Below are 21,625 nucleotides of genomic sequence, written 5' to 3'. Positions count from 1 at the left end.
ATGGCCAATCTGGGGGCGTGGCCAAGATGGTGATCTGGTAGGTCGCACGTCTCCGGGGCTCCCTGCTCCTGGCCTTTCTTCCTGGTCATTCTGCACGAACACCAACAACGGCGGCAAGAGGAGGCCCACGCAGAGGTGAATCGAAATAGGGGACCTTCGAGGGCTCCGATCCTGTTCTGCGCCTTGGGGCAGCCTGGGGCAAGCGGGCGACTGAGAGAGAAAATGACCCCGGGGCTGCGCTTTGACTGCCCCGCTGCCTGAACTGGTGCCCTGAGACCCCAAGGTGGAAGTGGAGGTGAAGAGGGGCCATCGGATATCGCACCAATATCTTTGATGAATTGAATTATGAGATTTTCAAATGCTGCGGTCCCGATCTGCGCCTTGTGGCGGCCTGGAGCAAGCTGGCGACGGTGGGAGAAAATGTTGCTGCGGCCGCCCTGCTGACTGAGCTGGCGCCCTGCGAGCCCGCGGTGGAAGCGGAGACGAGAAGGGGCCATCGGATATCGAGACAAGAAGAGTGGTGAGCCCTCATTGCCCGCAGCTACATGCAGGGGTGAAGCACGGGAGGCCACCGCCGACTGACCATCCAGGGCGGGTGAAGGCGGAACACCTAGCACCGAGGTGGACACTGGAGCCTCTGGGAGCCTCCCGGGGCCCCCGAGCAACCCCATTGAGGGCCGCGTTTGGGGCCATGGGACGAGCTTGGCCCATGCTATTTACCCTCCGCGATTGAGGCTGGGCAGGAGACCGAGGGATCCCACCGGGACTATTGGCAGACACCGGAGCGCTGGGCCCTGCTCTCGGGCTAGCACTGCCAGAGAAGCTTCGGTGCGAACACGAGGTGAGGAGGGGCGAGCTAGAGCTGCGCAGCGTCTGAGTGGTAGAGAGGCGCCTGCCCGGCCGGGGCAGCCACCTGGGGTGGCGTGAATTGGAGGGGAGCGAAGGAAGGGGCCCCCGGGAGACACAACACAGAAGAGATGGCGGTGGGGCCCCCGCACCATCATATGGAGCCACAACCCAGCACATATAAGGGCCAGGAACCAACGAAGTATGGGGCCCTGATGGGGAGGCCCGCTGACCTGAGGCTGAGCCCGGGGGCTGAGCAGAACTGAGAATAGGGACGGCACAGTGGATCTGGCGCCAGGAACGCTGGGCAAAGCCGGAGGGCAAGACAGATGAAGCTAGACTCTCTCTAAGGAACGACACATGACGTACTGTGCTCTCCCGCAGCGAGCAGACACAGAATACAAGCTGTGTCCGGAGCGCCTGGGGGAGACGCCGGGTCGGGCCTCTGATCATCCCTGAGGGTATAAGAGAACACTACGGGGGTCTAGTACATCGTGACTGGGTCAACGAAGAAGTACAAGGGCTGTCGATGGCCTAGAGACAGAGGAGGTACGGTCACCTACGCTTACCACTGGCCTGGAGGAAGACTGCGCAATCAGCCAACAGGGAACTGAATACCCACCACTAGAGAAGCGACAGGGTGCCGACCTAAACACAGGCCGGGCCGCCAAGCGAGAGTGGAGACTATTGGTGCTGTGGGGTCACGCCACAAAAACAAAAGAGCTGACATTCGGCCAGAGCCCCCGGCTGGCGGAGAAAGACGCCACTACCTACACCCACCGCCCAGAGGGGCCACGTCTATGGCTATCAAGACCCACACACAGCAGGAAGCAAGGGACGGACGCTTAAATCACAGCACACCGCAAGATTAAAAGGGCCTTCCTTACTAGATTGGGGACAACGAAGGTGCTGTGGTCCTGAGGGCTGAACGCGGAGCAACAATCGGATGACCCCATTGGGAGGGACCTTGGGGCAGCCTCCCCTTGATGGACAATCCAATGATGGTCTCCGTGAGGAAAAAAGGGGAACAATCTCTGAAAGACATGCTCACTAAGTGTCCCCCTCCTGGCAACAAAGAAAGTAGACTGTCCACCAGTCCGAAAACATTTCCCCCTATAGATAACGGAGAGGCCCCTATTACACGCAATTTCCTAGAATCACTGTTCAACCTTCTCCGAGAGGACTTCCAAACACTTGAAGACTAAGTGAAGAGCGAAGTGCGGGAGATACGCCGGGGTGTGGGTGTGGTCAGGGAGAGAGTGGCAGCAATTCAGGACCGGGAGGTCACCAAAGGAGAAGAAATCGAACAACTCCAAGAAGAGGTGATCCGCCTCAGTGATCAACAAATAGATCTACAGGCACACACGGAGGATCTCGAGAACATCTCCAAACGGAATAACCTCCGCATCCAAGGAGTCCCCTCAAAAATGAAGGGGCGAATGTAGCTCATTATTTGCAGGGCTTGTTTCGCTACATTGTGGGGGAGCCCCGAGACTCTGAAATTCGCATTGACGGGGCGCACCATGTTGGTCTGTCCAAGCGGGCACCGGCTCCTTCCCCAGACATCCTTGCCTTTTTACCAGATTTTCCTCCCAAAGAAAGAATACTGCGAGAGGCTCGATCGAAGCAACCCATAAAATACCAAGGACACCCTGTGGCTTTATACCAAGACTTGGCTTCCATCACACTGCAAAGGAGGAAAGCTTTTCGGGAAGTGACTACTCACCTGAGGGAACAAGGAGTGGCATTCTCATGGGGCCACCCCTTTAGACTGATCTGTAAGGTGAACGGCAAGCTCCATCAACTCCGATCACTTCAAGAAGCTTGTACATTACTAGGCCTGGAGCATCGCGGTACAAAGGAACCACTCAGTCAAGCGCAGACCTCGCCGAGCAATGAATGGCAGGTGGTGGGACATCGCGCGCACCCCAGAGCCAAACTGGAACACTATAGCACAAGAAAGGCTGGCAGCCCTAGAGACAGTCCAGAAAGAAACTACGGCAACGGTCCACCCATGAGTTCTTCGCTAGGGTTTGAGTAGCATTGTTATTGCTAGGGACCGGGGGGCGGGGGCCTGGGACGATTGGTCCACACAACACACCCGAGTTTCTACTCACCACATGCCCATACTGTGGTATGATAGGCAATGGACCGTAATGGAACATCTGAAAGAGACACGTTAGTGATAGATTCCTTACCTTAGAATATTCCCCAGGCGTCAGTCTGGAGCCGGAAAGTTTTCTGTTTAGCAGTACCTCTACGCGCCAGTAGGTGGTGTTGTGCGACTCCGCGTACGTCACTGGTGTCGTTAGCGCCGGGATGACGTCTCGAAGGCTACTTAGGCGCCACCCATGCGCGCTGACGTCCGTTCTTTCTTTTTCCACTCCAAAAGTGCAGATCCGTGTTGAGCACGTACCTCGGTCATTTTTTTAACACTTTTTTGAGACTGTTGTCTCCTTCTCTTGTCTCCTGGTGCACGTAGGGATGCCCTGCTTTAAGTCTTGTGGGTCGTGCCTCCGTAATATGTCGGTGGCGGATCCCCATGATGTCTGCTGCTACTGCTTGGAGACCGACCATGACTCCCGGGACTGTTGTGCCATCGCCCCAAAGGCCTTGCGGGAGCTGCGCTGGAATTTATTGGAGGTCTAGCAGGCCTCTCACCGCCGCTCCGGGTCTAGGGGCCGTTCGCGGAACCGGAGCCGTCGCTCTTCCGGCTCTAAGTCTTCACCTTCAGATTCCGGTAAGCGACGCCATATAAAGAAGCTGAAGAAGCGTGTTCGCTCTCTGATGTCTCCCATCGCACCTCAGGGGCAGACGAGGGGGACAGGCGCTCCGCTCCTCCGGAGCCTGGGAGTCCCGCGGCCTACCCTCTATATCTGGGTTTGTCTGTGACTCCCGAACAAATGCAAGAGTTTCTTGCTGCCATGGACCGCCTGTTTAGTCCTCGGGCTCCCGCCGGCCAGCCTACGGGCCCCACGGTCCCGTGTCCAGATCCTGTTGGCCCGGCGGAACCGCCTCTGGCTCCGGCCCCGGAGCCACTGGATCCAGCACCCTCAGCTCCGGCCCTGGTGCAGCACCACTGGCTCCGGCCCCGGCCCCGCCCTTGGCTCCGGCCCCAGCGCCGCCCCCATGCTCCGCACTGGCTGCCATTTATCCCACCCCTGCTCCGGTTCTTTGACCATTTCATTCCGACCTGGGATCCGCATTGTGATGTGGCTCCGGTTCGGCCCCAGCTGGCCTGTGCTGCTCCCGGCCCCGCTTGCCCCCTCTCCAGCTCCGGACCTGCCGCCGCGGCCAGCTCCTTCTACTCCAGAACCGTATGAGGATTGGGACGGCTCGGAGGACCGGGGTCCTGCCTCCGTGTTCTGAGGAGGCCCAGGCTGTCCTTTCCCAAGCGATAGCGGAGGGCAAGGATGCGGCGAAGTTTGCAATTAGGTGTGGTCTGGACACGGTTGATTCCTTGGGCAGGGCGATTTCACCAACTGTGGCGTTGCTGCGCCATGCCTGGTTGCAGTTTACCGGGTTCTCGCTTGATGTCCAGAGCTCGCTCAATGACATACCCTTTGATGGCTTCCGCCTCTTTGGTGACAAGACTGACAATGCCCTGGAGCGCTTCAAAGACTCGCGGGCCACAGCCAAGTCTTTGGGTCTTTCCACAGAGAGTCTTGCCACGCCTTGGGTTCGTTCCTTTTGTGGCCAGGGTAAAAACGTCCAGACCCGCTCCTCCACGAAGCCTGTGCAGAACCAGCCTCAGCGTGGCCACGGACGTGGCTTCCGGAGGGACGGGTCTGGTAACCAACTGGCGGGTCAGTCCTCCAACCCTGCTGATTCCACCTCTAAGCCTTCCTAATCAGAGCACCCCACGCCGGTGGGAGGCAGGGTCCGTCACCACCTCCACTGGTGCAAAATCACATCGGACAACTGAGTGCTGCAGATAATCTGCCATGGTTACTCTCTCTCCTTTCTGTCCTCCCCTCCAGCCATGCCACCTCGGTGCCACCGCATGTCGGGGGATGATTTGGCTCTTCTGTCACTGCCCTCCTGGCCAAGGGGGCCATCGAGTACGTTCCCGATCAGGAAGTAGGGAGTGGATGGTATTCCCACTACTTTCCGGACCCTAAGAAGGACAAGGGGGGCCTGCGCCCCATCTTGGACCTCGGGGACGTCAATCGCTTCCTCCGGAAGGAGAAGTTCAAGATGCTGACTCTGGCTCAGGTCCTGATTGCCCTGGAGACTGGATGGTAGCTTTGGACTTGCAGGACGCATATTTTCAGATCCCCGTCCTGCCGGCCCTCCGGCGTTACCTGCGGTTCATGGTGGGCCAGGAGCATTTTCAGTTTGCTGTGCTCCCCTTCGGCCTTACCAGCGCCCCCAGGGTTGTTCACGAAAGTGATGGCGGTGGTCGCAGCTCATCTGCGCAGGTCTGGGGTGTCAGTCTTCCCCTACCTCGGCGACTGGCTGTTGAAGGCGGGCTCACCACGGGCAGTTGTGGCCCACCTCCAGACTACGTCCGACCTCCTGCATTTGCTGGGGTTTTCCATCAATGTGCCGAAGTCCCTCAGAAGATCACTTTCATCGGAGTCGTTCTGGATTCGACGTTGTCTCGGGTTTATTCTCCTGAGCAGCGAGTCCAGGATATTCAGGCTATGATTCCCATCTTTCAGCCTCTATCCCAGGTTTCAGTCAGGATGACCCTCCGGCTACTGGGCCTGATGGCCTCCTGCATCCTGCTGGTACAACATGCCAGATGGCATATGCGGGCTCTGCAGTGGGACCTGAAGTTCCAGTGGGCACAGCATCAGGGCAACCTGTCCGATCACTTCCAGATCTCGGAGGGCGCTGCACGACAGTTGGAGTGGTGGCTCACGAACCGCGATTGGGTCAGTAGCAGATCCCTCTCCCTTCCCCAACCGGAGCACACAGTGGTGACAGATGAGTCCCTCCTGGGATGGGGAGGCCACATGGGAGAGGCGGAGATCAGCGTCCTCTGGTCTCCGGCGTAGTCCCAGCTCCATATCAACCTTCTGGAGCTGCAGGTGATCCGGCTTGCACTGAAGGCATTCCTTCCCTCTGTCTGGGGAATTGTAATGCAGGTGTTCACGGACAAAACCACCACCATGTGGTATTGCAACAAACAGGGCGGGTGGGGTCGTGGACCCTATATCAGGAGGCTCTGCGCCTCTGGACATGGCTGGAACATCAAGGCTTTACCTTGGTGGTTCAACACCTGGCAGGTTCTCTGAACGCCAGGGCCAACGAACTCAGCCACCGGTGCATGGTGATCACGGCGTCTGAACTCGGACGTGGCGCGAGGTCTCTTTCTGCGATGGGGAGAGCCTTGGTTAGATCTGTTCGCCTCCGAAGAGAACCCGCAATGTCATCAGTTCTGCGCGTTGGAATTTCCAAGGCAGCACTCGCTTGGAGGCGCTTTTCATCTCGACTGGAGCTGCGGTTTGTTGTACGCTTTTCCACCTATACCACTTCTGCCCAGAGTCCTGAAGATCATATGCGACCGGGCCCAAGTTATTCTTGTGGCTCCGGATTGGGCTCGAAGAGTATAGTATCCCGAGCTACTCAATATGAGCATCGATCCCCCGATCCGTCTGCCTCTTCGGGAGGATCTGTCGCAGCAGCAGGGGACAGTCCTCCACCCGAACCTGTCCAGTCTCCACCTCCATGCGTGGAGATTGAGCGGTGACAGTTGACTGCTTTCGACCTTCCTCCCGAAGTTTGTAATGTCATTCTGGCAGCCAGGTGTCCCTCCACTAAAACAGTATACGCCTGCCGATAGAACAAATTTGTGGCGTGGTGCACAGCAAAGGCTGTGGATCCCCTTTCGGCCCCTCTTTCTGAGGTTCTTCTGTTTCTCCAATCTTTGGCCCAGCAGGGCTCTGCTCTGGGCACTATCAAAGGCTATCTTTCTGCCATTTCCGCCTTCCTAAGGCTGCCTGATCTGCCTTCTCTTTTTAAGTTTCTGGTTGTTAACCACATTCTGAAAGGCATTACACACGTTTCCTCCCGTGTCTTTCATAATGCCTCAATGGGACTTAAATCTTGTCTTGACTTTTCTGATGTGCGCTCCCTTTGAGCCTCTTCATAACCAGAAGACCTTTTTGCTACGCTCGTTGATGCGGTAGTTTTGGGCTTACCTTGGCCTGAACCAAACCCTTGCTACACCGATCCATGACTCTAATTCAAATAACCAATACTCCCTTATCAGAAAGGACAACTGTATAAATTCTATCCACAACTGAACATTAAAATATTCATCATTTATGAACCTGAAAATACGTCCTATTCAGCCCTGAAGAAGTCCGGTCACGGACGAAACGCGTTGGCTATTTGGCTATCAGCGATTTTTAAATGAAAATTAAAAACTGAATAAAGGACAGAAAACTAAGTCTCTTGCCTATGTATCTGTTGGGAAAACAACTGTGATATTGTCACATGTGATTTAACAAATGTTGAGATACCATATCTGAAAGAGACACGTTAGTGATAGATTCCTTACCTTAGAATATCCCCAGGCGTCAGACTGGATCCGGAAAGTTTTGCGTAGCAGTACCCTTGCGCGTCGGTAGGCGTCGTCTGCGGCTCCGCGTCCTTCGTCGGCGTCGTGGGCGCCGTGATGACGTCGTCGGAGTATATAGACGCCGCCTCCGCGTGCTGACGTCGGTTCTTCTTTTTTCCGCGCCAGCCAGCGCAGATCTGGAAAGAGCAGTTCCCTAGTCATTTTTTGACTAACTTTTTGGATCTTTTTGATCTGTTTAGAAGTCTTCACGACTCCGACGGTGCCATTAGGGCGGTTGCGAACGCCTCATGTCGATTACGGATCCGCACCGCCTGTGCCTGACGTGTTTGGGCATCGACCATGACGACGAGGCCTGCTCCGACTGTCGGGCCCTCTCGAGGAAGGCCAGGCGGGAGCGGTCCCGCAGGCGACTCGAGATCCGCCAGTCGGCCCCGCGCCGTGTGAGGTCCCGGTCCCACGGGAGGTCGAGGGACAGGTCGCGGGGGCGGAGCCGTCACAGCTCCGGGAGTCGGCGCCACTCCTCCGGGTCCAAGTCGTCAGGTAAGAAGCATAAGAAGTCGAAGAGACATCATCGCTCTTCCGACTCCCCCCGACGCTCGCGCGATGCGGCCGGGGGTTCGGGTGACACCGCCCACGCGGCTCCTCGGGAGTCGCGGGCGCCGCATCCGGCTCCATACCCCCCGGTCCCTGGGCTGAACGCGACGCCGGAGGAGATAGAGCGCTTCCTCATGGCCATGAGGTCCCTGTCTTCTCCGACGGGTTCCGCGGCGCCTTCGAGCCCAGTGAACCCGTCTGGGGGCCCTAGTGGGTCGGGGGATGCGACCGCGACGCCGTCGGGTGCTTCGGCCCCGACGCCGCCGGCGTCTTCGGCGCCGCAGGGCTCCACGATCCCGACGCCGCCGCTGCCCTCGGGCTCGGCGCCGCAGGGTCTAACGGTTCCAGCGTCGTCGGTGCCTTCGGGCCCGACGCTGCAGGGTGCCGTTCGGCCCTCGTCGGGCGCTGGAAAGTCCCCGGTGGACCTTACGACCCCCCCGGGGTCGGTCCGTGTGGTGTCCCCTCCGGCGTCGGCCCCGGCCGACGCCGTCCCCGATGTCTCCTCTCTATGGGTTCCGGCGTCGGGACGGCGCCTTTCGGCGCCGATCTCGACGCCGTTCGGGGATTTCCATCCCTATGAACCATCCTCATTCACTTACGACCCTGAGTCTCAGGAGATGGGGGAAGAGGAAGATTGGGAGGGGTCTGAGGACCCTCTGACATGGGAATGTCAGTCTACAATGGACTGGTCAGGAGACCTTGGGGAAGCCAGTGGCCTGGACACCTCTCCAGACACTGGATTCGTCTCTCCTCCTTCCGTGGCTTCGGAGGAGGGCGCGACATATAGTGTGGTGTTGATGAGGGCTGCTAAGACATTGGGCCTTGAGCTCCCCGTCGCGGCCGTGAGGACTAACCTCCTCACTGAGGTCCTTAAGCCGCAGTCATGCTCCATGGAGCCTCTGCTGTCGTTTAATGAGGCCTTGTCGGACGTTCTTTTGGGCACTTGGTCCAGGCCCGCTACAGGTTCGCCTGTAGATAGGAACGTGGCCAGACGCCACCGCCCGGCTCCGGGCGACCCATGTTTCCTGTCCACACACCCCACCCCCGAGAGTCTGGTTATCCAGGCCTCTAACTCCCAGACGCCTTCCCGTCGGCTCCCCCTGACCGGGAATCCAAGAGGTACGAGGCCTTTGGCAAAAAGGTATTCTCGTCCCTTAGCTTAGGACTGCGGTCTTCCAACACCGCTTGCCTCTTGGGCCGTTACACCCATTCTATATGGGAAACGGTGGCGGAAGTGCTGCCAGAGTGTCCGTTGGAGGTACGGGCCAAACTCGGCCAAGCCCTAGTGGAGGGCCGGGACGCAGCGAAGTACTCGATCAGGTGCGGACTGGATACAACTGACTCGCTGGGCAGAGCGATGGCTACGACGGTGGCGATTCGACGCCACGCCTGGCTCAGATCCGCCAACTTCTCGGCTTATGTCCAGAATACCCTCATGGACATGCCGTTCGATGGCCGTCGCCTCTTTGGCGACAAGGCAGACCATGCGCTTGAGCGCTTTAAGGACTCCAGGGCTACGGCCAAGTCCTTGGGCCTCTCGGCCCCGCGCCAGCAAGTGGGTGCCTTTCGCTCCTTTCGTGGCCAAGGAAGGGGCGTCCCCACGCGTGCCGCCAGCCACTCGCCGCAAACTGTCGTCCAGCGCGGCGGCGGCCGTGGAAACCGCCGTGGAGGCGGTCGGGGAGGCAAGCGGAGCCAGTCCACACCTGCCCCCGCAGCATCCGCCTCTAAACCCTCCTAGTCCGTGCTTTTCGGCCCATGTGACGCCAGTGGGGGGCAGGGTTCGCCATCACCACTCCCACTGGCGCACAGTCACCTCGGACAGGTGGGTGCTGCAGATAGTCCGGAGGGGCTACTCCCTCCCCTTCGAGACGACCGCTCCAGCCATGCCACCGCAACACCACCGCGTATCGGGGGATCATTTGTGGCTCCTGCAGGAGGAAGTTTCGGCCCTCTTGGCCAAGGGGGCCATCGAGCGCGTTCCTGGGCCAGAAGTAGGTCGTGGTTGCTACTCCCACTACTTCCTGATGCCCAAGAAGGGCAAAGGGGGCCTACGCCCTATCTTGGATCTGAGGAACGTCAACGGCTTCCTCCGGAAGGAGAAGTTCAAAATGCTGACACTGGCTCAGGTCTTGGCTGCCCTAGACCCAGGAGACTGGATGGTAGCGTTGGACTTGCAGGATGCGTATTTCCACATCCCCGTCCTGCCGGCCGACCGGCGTTACCTGCGGTTCACGGTAGGCCTCGAGCACTTTCAGTTTAGCGTGCTCCCCTTCGGCCTTACCAGCGCCCCACGGGTGTTCACGAAGGTGATGGCGGTGGTCGCAGCTCACCCGCGCAGGTTAGGGGTTTCAGTCTTCCCCTACCTAGATGACTGGTTGTTGAAGGCGTGCTCGCCCCAGGCAGTCGTCAACCACCTCCAGACTACGGCGGATCTCCTGCACAGGCTGGGATTTTCCATCAATGTGCCGAAGTCACACCTGTGCCCCTCTCAGAAGCTCCTTTTCATCGGAGCGGTTCTCGACTCGGCGCAGTTTCGGGTTTACCCGCCCGAACAGCGAGTCCGGGATATTCAGGCCCTGATTCCGATCTTCGGGCCGTTATCCCGGGTTTCGGTCAGGCTGACGCTGCGGCTTCTGGGGCTGATGGCCTCCTGCATCCTTCTGGTGCATCACGCACGGTGGCGGATGCGGGCTCTGGAGTGGGACCTGAAGTTTCAGTGGGCCCAGCACCGGGGCAACCTTTCCGACCATGTCCTGATCTCGGAGGGCACTGCGAGACAGCTGCAGTGGTGGCTCACGGACCGCGATTGGGTCAACGGCAGATCCCTCTCCCTTCCCCAACCGGAGCACGTGGTTGTGACGGACGCGTCCCTCCAGGGCTGGGGTGGCCACTTGGGAGAGGCGGAGATCAGAGGACTCTGGTCTCCGGCGGAGTCCCGGCTCCATATCAATCTGTTGGAGCTGCGGGCGATTCGTCTGGCACTGAAAGCATTCCTCCCGTCTGTCCGAGGGAGTGCAGTGCAGGTGTTCACGGACAACACCACCGCCATGTGGTACTGCAACAAACAGGGCGGTGTGGGGTCGTGGACCCTCTGCCAGGAGGCACTGCGCCTCTGGCAATGGCTGGAACATCAGGGTGTGACTCTGGTGGTTAAACACCTGGCAGGTTCTCTGAACGCCAGGGCGGACGAACTCAGCCGTTGGTGCTCGATGGATCACGAATGGCGTCTGAACTCGGACGTGGCGCAAGGCCTCTTTCTGCGTTGGGGAGAGCCTTGGTTAGATCTATTCGCCACCGAAGAGAACGCGCAATGTCATCAGTTCTGCGTGTTGGAATTTCCGAAACGGCACTCGCTTGGAGACGCTTTTCGTCGCGAGTGGAGCTGCGGTCTGTTGTACGCCTTTCCGCCTATACCTCTTCTGCCCAGAGTGCTGAAGAAGATCAAGCGCGACCGAGCACAAGTTATCCTTGTAGCTCCGGACTGGGCACGAAGGTACTGGTATCCCGAGCTACTCAGTATGTCAGTCGATCCCCCGGTTCGCCTGCCTCTTCAGGAGGACCTTCTGTCGCAGCAGCAGGGGACGGTCCTCCACCCGAACCTGTCCAGTCTCCACCTCCATGCATGGAGATTGAGCGGCGACAGTTGAGGCCATTTGACTTGCCTCCTGAAGTTTGCAACATCATTCTGGCAGCCAGGCGTCCCTCCACGAAAACGGTATACGCCTGCAGGTGGAACAGATTTGTGGCATGGTGCACAGCAAAGGCTGTGGATCCCCTCAATGCCCCTCTCTCTGAGATCCTTCTCTTCCTTCTTTCTCTTGCCCAGCAGGGCTCTGCTCTGGGCACTATCAAGGGCTATTTTTCGGCTCTTTCAGCCTTTTTGAGGCTGCCTGACCAACCTTCTTTGTTCAAGTCCCCTATAGTAAACAGATTTCTGAAAGGCATCACTCATTCCTTTACTCCGGTTCCTTTCGTGATGCCTCAGTGGGACTTGAACCTGGTTCTAACATTTCTGATGTGCGCTCCCTTTGAGCCACTTCATAACTGTCCGCTTCGCCTTCTTTCTTTGAAGACTGCCTTCCTGGTAGCCATCACCTCTGCCAGGAGAGTGAGTGAGCTCCAGGCCCTCTCTTGTAAGCCTCCTTTCCTTTCAGTCCATCCGGACAAGGTTGTTTTGAGGACTAGGCCCTCCTTCTTGCCAAAGGTGGTCACGGCCTTCCACATTGGGCAGTCCATCACATTGCCCACCTTCTTTCCGCCTCCGCACCCCTCGAGAGAGGAGGAGAGGCTCCACCGTCTGGACCCAAAACGTGCGCTCTCGTTCTATCTGGATCGCACACGCCAGGTTCCGGGTGGATGATCAACTCTTTGTTGGGTATGCGGGCGCTAAGAAAGGGAAAGCGGTGCACAAGAGGACCATTTCTCGATGGATTATCATTTGCATCCAGGCGTGTTACTCCTTGGCTAAGAAGGAACCACCTGTTGGGCTGCGGGCTCATTCCACTCGAGCCACAGCCACTACAACTGCCTTGGGCCGAGGTGTGTCCTTGCAGGACATTTGCCAGGCTGCTACGTGGGCTTCGTTGCACACGTTTGCTAGGCACTACTGCCTGGACAGTCAAGTCCGGAGGGATGGCTACTTCGGCCGTTCCGTTCTCCAGGACTTTCTGGTGTGAATATTGGTTCGCAGACCCACCACCACGGGGATGGTATTGCTGGGGTATCTATTCTAAGGTAAGGAATCTATCACTAACGTGTCTCTTTCAGATGCACAAGTTACTACTTGTGTAACGATATATCTGTAAGAGACATTAGTTAGTGATAGATTCCTTACCGACCCACCCATCCTCCCCGTTCTGCGAACCGATATCTAGGGTTAAGGTCATCCCCTTTCAGGGCCCTAGTTTCTTGGCACCAGTGTCGATTTTTGTCATGGCTCTGCGCTTCTGGCGCGGAAAAGCTGTGGCTAAGAACTGACGTCAGCACGCGGAGGCGGCGTCTATATACTCCGACGTCATCACGACGCCGATGACGGACGCGGAGCCGCAGACGACGCCTACCGACGTGCAAGGGTACTGCTACGCAAAACTTTCCGGATCCAGTCTGACACCTGGGGATATTCTAAGGTAAGGAATCTATCACTAACTAATTTCTCTTACAGATATATCGTTACACAAGTGGTAACTTGTGCTTTGCTACCTATCCTAAACTGTGTATTTAATCCTGAAGGGTGCTGTCCATTTTCAAAGTCTAGTATGCCTAGGAAGTAGGGTTTCCCTACTTTCTTTGTTAGGTCTGTATAGGAATTACCTTCCTGGTACTAGCACCTTCTCATCGAACTTAGGGACGGTACTTAAATAGTGGTGCAAAAAGTTTGCTTAATCCCTAAAATTTTCTTCCTGCCTCTTCATAACTGTCCTTTACGTCTTCTTACTCTAAAGACGGCCTTCCTGGTTCCTATGACCTCTACCAGAAGAGTGAGTGAGCTCCATGCCCTTTCTTCCAAACCTCCTTTCCTTTCTGTTCATCCGGACAAGGTGGTTTTAAGGACCCGTCCTTCTTTTCTGCCAAAGGTTGTCACGCCCTTCCACATCGGGCAGACCATCACTTTGCCCGCCTTCTTTCCGCCTCCACATCCTTCAAGGGAAGATGAGAGGCTCCACCGTCTGGACCCAAAACGTGCGCTTGCTTTCTATCTGCAGCGTACACAACAGTTCTCCAGTATTAGGGGTGTCTTTCATAGATTCACATGCTTGAATATTCCCCGTCGTCGAAGTGGGAGTCCCACGGTACATAAAATAGCAGTAATATATGCATATATAAGTAAAATTATTATAATTATAAAAAATACAGATACATATATAAAATACAGTAAACTCAAAAGTACCATAGAACAGAATAGGCCCATAGAAAGCCTAAGGGAGAAGCTCAACTTGGTAACATATCAGTGTCATTATGTTTTGGTCCAAATTCCAGCCAATCAGGCTGTAGTTCCCTCTAAAACCTTCTCCTCAGAAGCCCAAGACCTCAGATTTTCTACCGCATTTCGTGTGAAGGGAGTCTCCCTGAGCTCTGCTCAGTTTTCTTCAACTCTAGCTGTTTATTTCTTCAAGAAATGTCTTCAAATAAGAAATCTTTATTTAAAGCCTGCCTTTCTTGTGGTAAACTGCGCCTTTTCCATGAGGATCCACTCAGTAAATGCATTTACTGTCTCTACCCAGACCACAAAGTTAAAAACTGTAAGTACTGTCACACTTTCCTCCCAAGACTGAGGGATAGAGAGGCCCGTCTCCTTCTGTGGCTACAGAAGTTGAAGACTTCAGAGTCTGTGGTTTCTGAGGTAGAAAGTTTGTCATCTGGTATTTCTAAATCCTCTCAGAAGCGTGGGTCTGAAACTGAGGTTCCATCTCCTTTTCTGAAGAAGAGTAGACTGTTGGAATCCTCCAGGATTGTTTCCCCACAGGAATTGCTTCAGGGCACGTCTACGGGACCTGGTTCTCTGACATCTGCGCCCAAAGCCTTGCCTTCCTCTCGTAAATCTGGCATTGGCTCGTCGACGCGTCCGTCAACATCTTTAGCGACGGCGAAGTCTGTGACTGTAGCCTCTACGTCGATGACGACATGTACTATGTCATCCAGTACTGCGTCGACGACGATCACCTCGTCGACTACAGCCCAGGAGGCGAGACCCATTCCTTCTATTGTAAAGATCTCGTCGACGAGTGTCAAATCAGTACCGTCGACGAAGAAATCATCGGCGACGCTTCCATCGTCGACGCGAACACAGTAGACGAAGACCAAGTCATCTAAAAGCAGCTCGTCGACGGATCCATCATCGTCGACGGCAGTCTCGTCGTCGGCGCCTCCGTCGACGGCCATCAAATCATCGTCGACAACTTCGTCGACGGCTGTCATCCCGTCGACGTCTACATCATCGTCGACGACTAAAGCTCCAATCTCGTCGACGGCTCCGTCGACGGACAAGAAATCTTCGACGAAGAAAAAGCCTTCAATTTCAGCGCCGATTACATCTATGTCGACGACGCAAACGCCTCAGGTTGGTTGTAAATCTGCCGCAGTTACGTCAACGGGCTCGTCGACGTCTCATCTACCTTTTGGCCACAGCTGCCACTTTTACAGTGGTTACTGCTTCTTCTTTAAGGACAGTGCCTCTCATTCAACTGAGTCCAGTGAGGAGTGGAACCCATCTTCCAGATAAATTGTTTCAGTCTGGTGGGGAAGAATCCGGAAACGATTCAGAGGTGGAACAACTGTTCGGACAGGCTTCTAGTCCATCTGATTTGCACATTAAGTGCCAGGAGTATAGTGATGAGGGTGATGAAGAGGAAAACGTTGAAGATGGGAACAAATTATTTCCTGTTGACGAATCAGAAGCAGTAACCTCAGAGCCGGTTACGCAAATACCATTATCTTTGGTCATAAATGTGCAGCACATGCTTGATGACTATAACCGCAGGTTCCCTCCATCTACACCTGCCTCCCCAGCATCACAACTTCCTCCACAGCCTCAACCTCAACCAGCACCTGCACCTGTTCCACCCGCGTCACCGGGGGGGTACTCGTCCTGACACCGACAACGAGGATCCTGATCCTCACAACACTGACGATGACAATGACGTCGATATGACTGATTGGGACAATTACAGGGCCCAAACACCTTCCACTCCGCCCACCTCACCTCTTGCATCGCCTCCAGTGGACATTGCAAATTTCCATACGTTGATGGTCCGTGCTGCAAAGTGCTGTCATCTCACTGTCGAAAAACAACAACATGAAAGTGAATGCTTCCTGAATGATTTTAAGGACTTTTCACAAAAGCAATCCCACACAATACCAATCATTGACTTTATTTGGCAGGAGGGCCTTAAATGAATGGAGTAGAAAAAACTACTGCTAATTACTTCATGAATTGCCGAAGCACTCTAATATGAGTATATGGATTGTTCAGTAACAATTTACAAAATTCAAAACACCAATTCTGACAGAAGTAACAAAAGTTCCAATAGATGAGTGAATCTTGGAGTCTTTAATGGAGATTACAGCCAGCCGACACGTTTTTCATCGCCTTCGCGATTCCTCAGGGCTAGATGTCCGTATCAACGTCAGAAGGTCGCTCAGCTGGTGATAATTCCGACCCAGCCGGGCCCTTGACCAGTTGCACTAGTTCGAGTGCGTCCAGCAGCGGTCAATATCTTTATTTATGAGTATAGAATCAAGAAGTCTATTATGGGCTCGGAGGCTTTCCGAGTGCGTATGGCGGGTGCACCTCCTCCGAGCTCTGTTCCTGTTTGGTCCAAACAGGAACAGAGCTCGGAGGAGGTGCACCCGCCATACGCACTCGGAGAGCCAAACACGGCTTGGAGCACGCCTGAATTGGAACCGCAACCGGTATCCACGCATAGGAATGGAATAGTATCTTTTTTGATAACGAAAATCTCAAACGTCATGAACTGTATCGGGTGACCTCCGAGCCCATAATAGACTTCTTGATTCTATACTCATAAATAAAGATATTGACCGCTGCTGGACGCACTCGAACTAGTGCAACTGGTCAAGGGCCCGGCTGGGTCGGAATTATCACCAGCTGAGCGACCTTCTGACGTTGATACGGCCATCTAGCCCTGAGGAATCGCGAAGGCGATGAAACACGTGTCGGCTGGCTGTAATCTCCATTAAAGACTCCAAGATTCACTCATCTATTGGAACTTTTGTTACTTCTGTCAGAATTGGTGTTTTGAATTTTGTAAATTGTTACTGAACAATCCATATACTCATATTAGAGTGCTTCGGCAATTCATGAAGTATTTAGCAGTAATTTTTTCTACTCTAGGGAGTGGTTCAGGTTTGTCCACTCGCCGGTTAGCACCTAGGATACCTACATTAATTATAACTGAATGCGTATGAACTGGCAGTGCACCCAATTATAACTGATCTAAAAACCTTCCCTTCTCTACTTAAATGAATGGAACATCCAAATTCAGTACCTGCAGTCTTGCCCAGATTAGACAAGAAGTGTAAGGCTCCGGCGTCTGCTCCAGCCTGTTTGGTGTCACAACCAAAAGCAGTTTTGGTTATCACCCAAGCAGCACAGAAAAGATCTTGCAATCCTGCTACACAACTCATGTCTCCTCCTGATCAGGAAGGCCTCAAGTTGGACTCTATAGGCAAGACATTTACAACAATGGCGGCTACTACTGTCAGAGCGGCAAATACCTTGGCTATTTTGGGCCGTTACGACCGCCAGATGTGGTCCGAAATTGCCACACTGATTCCTCAAATACCCGAGGCCATCCGTGCAGAAGCGCAGGCCATTATTCAGGAGGGAAAGATCATTTCGTCCGAAATGTTCGAATGTGCGCTCGACTTTTCCTCCACGGGTTTTCGACAATTGGCTGGGCTGCAGTCTTGAGGCGTCAAGGCTGGCTGAAATCTGCCACCTTCCGTCCAGAGGTACAAGCAAAAGTCCTGGACTTGCCGTACGATGGGGAGTCTTTATTTGGCAAGCATGTAGACGATGCCCTTGCCGCGATAAAAAGTACACCGACACTGCAAAGTCCTTAGCTACCCTCCAGTACAAGAAACGGCCCTTTAGAGGGGCACGAGGTAGAGGCGGAGGTTGCTCTACTTTTCGAGGATCAGGCCAATATCGTTTGTACAATACCTACAACGATAACCAGCAGAGGAGTTTTTACCAAACCCAAAAAAGTCAGTCCTCCTCCAGACCATACCAACGGAAAACAACGTATAGAGGTGGCGCAAACAACAAAAAGCAGTGACAGTCTCAGTTCCTTTCTTCTGCCGACTGTGCATCTTGGAGGTCGCATCTCAAAGTACTTTTGCAAATGGCGCAAAATCACCTCCGATCAATGGGTCCTGGACGTTATCTTCAAAGGACATACCCTGGAGTTTTCAAAATTCCCTCCCACTCGTCCACCTTCGGGGCCACCCTCTCCCCACCTCAAAGAACTTTTAGCCCAGGTAAAATTGATGATCAAAAAAGGAGCCATCGAAGTAGTGCCGCATGGTCAACGCAGCAAGGGATTCTATTCCCGGTTTTTCTTTGTCAAGAAAAAGTCAGGAGAATGGCGTCCAATTTTGGATTTACGGGCCCTGAACAAATTTATCATTTCGAAAACCTTTCAGATGTTAACTCTGCTTCAAATTCTGAATTATCTCAATCCAGGGGAATTCTTTTCAACCATCGACCTCCAAGACGCATATTTCCATGTGCCAATTCACCCCAGACACAGGAAGTATCTACGCTTCACAGTCGGACAGTTGCACTTCCAATTCAAAGTCCTACCATTCGGCCTCCGTTCAGCACCGAGGGTCTTTACCAAGATCATGGCCCCGGTGGCTGCCTTTCTGCGCCTACAAAGCATACAGTTTTATCCATACCTAGACGATTGTCTCATAAAGGCTCAGAACCTCCAACTGGCAATCCAGCATACACAGTCTTGCCTCTCCCTGTTTCAAGACTTGGGCCTTTCCATCAATTGCCAGAAGTCACCCTTTCACCCATCTCAGCGGCGAGATTTTCTAGGAGCCTCACTAGATTCTCAGCTGGCAATGGTCTTTGTCTCCCAGGATAGACAAGACCGTATGCTCCAGATGGTACGGTCCCTCCAGTCAAAACTGTACGTTTCAGTCCGGATGTTGAAATCATTCCTCGGCATGGCTTCCTCTGCCACACAGTTGATTCCCCACTGCAGACTACATATGAGGGTTGTCCAAGAGGAGTTAGACAAGCAGTGGACACAGATGTCAGGATCATTAAACGACAGGATCCTTCTCACGCCCCGCATTCAGGAGGCTCTGGAGTGGTGGGCTCACCCTCCAAACATTTCAAAAGGTCGGTCTTTTCAAGACGCTGCTCCGACTCTGACGCTTACAACCGATGCGTCCCTGGAGGGCTGGGGAGCACATCTCGAAGGTCTGTTAGTACAAGGGAAATGGACTGCGGTTCAACGCACTTGGCATATAAACCGCCTAGAGCTTCTGGCGATCTTCCTTGCCCTGAAGTCTTTTCAACGGATTGTTCAAGGTCAATCTTTGCTGGTGAGGACAGACAACACCACCAGCATGCATTACATGAACAAGCAGGGCGGCACAAGGTCCCTTTTGCTTTCCCAACAAGCACAGGAGATATGGAATTGGGCGATTCGTCATCAAATTCATCTCACAGCCATCCATGTGCTTCCAATGTTCTGGCGGATTCACACAGCAGGTCTTTCTCGGACAACCACGAGTGGGAACTCAATCAACTAACTCTCGAGTTCATTTTCCGCCAGTGGGGCCAGCCGCAGATGGATCTTTTTGCGACTATCACCAACAGGAAATGCCAACGCTTTGCAAGTCTTCATCCCCACAGAGAGTCGAGCGGAAATGCATTTTCGATCAGCTGGTTGAACGCATTCAGCTACGCTTTCCCTCCACTTCCTCTGATTCCGCGCTTGTTGCACAGGATGAGGCTTCAACCCTGCCACATCATCCTGATCGCACCCAAGTGTCCGCGGCGCCCATGGTTCTCTGACCTGCTCTTGTTCTCCAAGAACGAGCCAATTTCGCTTTATCCACTGCCTCACCTCCTCACGATGCAGCAGGGGCAGATTTGCCATCCGGATCCAGCATACCTCCAGCTCCATGCCTGGAACCTGAACACCATGAATTTGCGTGTCTGACCATCAACGCTGACTGTAGAGAGGTGTTAGCTCACGCCCGTGCTCCTTCCACCATTAAAACCTATCCTATCAGTTGAAGTGGAAGGGTTTCTGTGTCTGGTGTCACACCAAAGCCTTGGATCCGATGACCGCCAAACCAGAACAGATCCTGCCTTTCTTCCTATCCCTTGCAAAGTCAGGACTTTCCCACTCCACTCTGAAGGTATTTCTAGCGGCTCTCTCCCGCTTCCCTCATGATGGTTCTACTTCACTGTATTAGTCTAGAATCATTCAACAGTTTTTCAAAGGCCTCTTCCGTATGTTTCCACCCATTCGGCGTCCTCCGCCTGCTTGGCGCTTAAATCTGGTTTTGTCTCAGCTCCTCCTACCTTCTTTTGAACCCATCCATTCAGCAAGCTTAAAATTCCTCACGTGGAAAGTTGCCCTATTGCTCGCCTTGACGTCATCTAGGCGTGTCAGTGACATTCAGGCATTCACAATTCAGCCTCCTTTTCTCCAGTTCTCAAAAGAGGCTGTTACACTACGTACCAATCCGAAATTTATTCTGAAAGTTCCCAGTGATTTTCATCTCAATGAAGCAGTCATTTTAAAAACTTTCTTTCCTGATCCACAAACTCCTGCGGAGCGTTCATTACATTCCCTGGATGTGAAACGTTGTCTTAAGTTCTACATTCAGCGCACTGCATCCGTCAGGAAATCTGATCAACTGTTCGTGGCCTACGGCCCGATCTGCAAAGGAGAACCTGTTACCAAACAAACTATTACTAGGTGGATTTCTTCCGCCATTACCTTTTGTCATCAACGGGCTGGCAAGCCTCTTCCAGCTCCAGTACGTGCTCATTCAACTAGAGCTGTGTCAGCTTCTACTGCCCTCTTTGCGGGGGTACCTCTGCGACACATTTGCAGAGCTGCTACGTGGTCGAGCAGCCATACTTTTACGAAGCACTACTCTCTGCAGTCAACAGATGCAGCAGTAGGACAAGCGGTGCTGCAGAATCTTTTCCATTAAAGGTGAGCCTCTGTTGCTACCCGCCTCCAGTCATAAAGGTTTTTCTCTTTAATATGATATGTCTATTATATGCTTGAATTTACTGTTACCTTTATGGCTTATATGATGATTACTGCTTTCTACTCTTATTCAAGCATGTGAATCTATGAAAGACACCCCTAATACTGGAGAAGAACATAAGTTACTTACCTGTAAACTGTGGTTCTCCAATATTGGTGTCTTTCATAGATTCACATGCGACCCTCCTGTCCTCCCCTCAGAGGCTCTCTTCTCCTCAGGCACTTTTGGTTACTCTGTGCTACGAAAATCTGAGGTCTTGGGCTTCTGAGTAGAAGGTTCTAGAAGGAACTACAGCCTGATTGGCTGGAATTTGGACCGAAACATAATGACACTGATATGTTACCAAGTTGAGTTTCTCCCTTAGGCTTTCTATGGGCCTATTCTGTTCTATGGTACTTTTGAGTTTACTGTATTTTATATATGTATATGTATTTTTTATAATTATAATAATTTTACTTATATATATGCATATATTACTGCTATTTTATGTACCGTGGGACTCCCACTTCGACGACGGGGAATATTCAAGCATGTGAATCTATGAAAGACACCAATACTGGAGAACCACAGTTTACAGGTAAGTAACTTATGTTCTTCCGGGTGGATGATCAGCTCTTTGTTGGCTACGTGGGCGCCAAACAAGGTCGGGCTGTGCACAAACGGACCATCTCCCGGTGGGTCGTTTTATGCATCAAAACATGTTACTCCTTGCCCAAGAAGGAGCCTCCTGTGGGGCTGCGTGCCTACTCAACCAGGGCAACGGCAGCCACTGCTGCCTTGGGACGTGGGGTTCACTTGCAGGACATTTGTCAGACAGCTACGTGGGCCTCGCTGCACACGTTTACCAAGCACTACTGCCTTGACAGTCTGGTCCGGAGAGAC

General features: G+C 53.8%; 1 protein-coding gene across 1 annotated transcript in view; it reads left to right on the top strand.

Annotated features, from left to right (window-relative positions):
• Positions 1–21,625, top strand: part of PTPN4 (protein tyrosine phosphatase non-receptor type 4) — a 1,255,365-nt gene that overhangs the window by 1,121,014 nt on the left and 112,726 nt on the right. The window lies entirely within an intron of this gene.

Source organism: Lissotriton vulgaris, chromosome 2_1, assembly GCF_964263255.1.
Source record: "Lissotriton vulgaris chromosome 2_1, aLisVul1.2, whole genome shotgun sequence".
Taxonomy (NCBI): Eukaryota; Metazoa; Chordata; class Amphibia; order Caudata; family Salamandridae; genus Lissotriton; species Lissotriton vulgaris.
The sequence above is the reverse complement of the archived record's forward strand: the minus strand, read 5'-3'. Positions and strand labels throughout refer to the sequence as shown.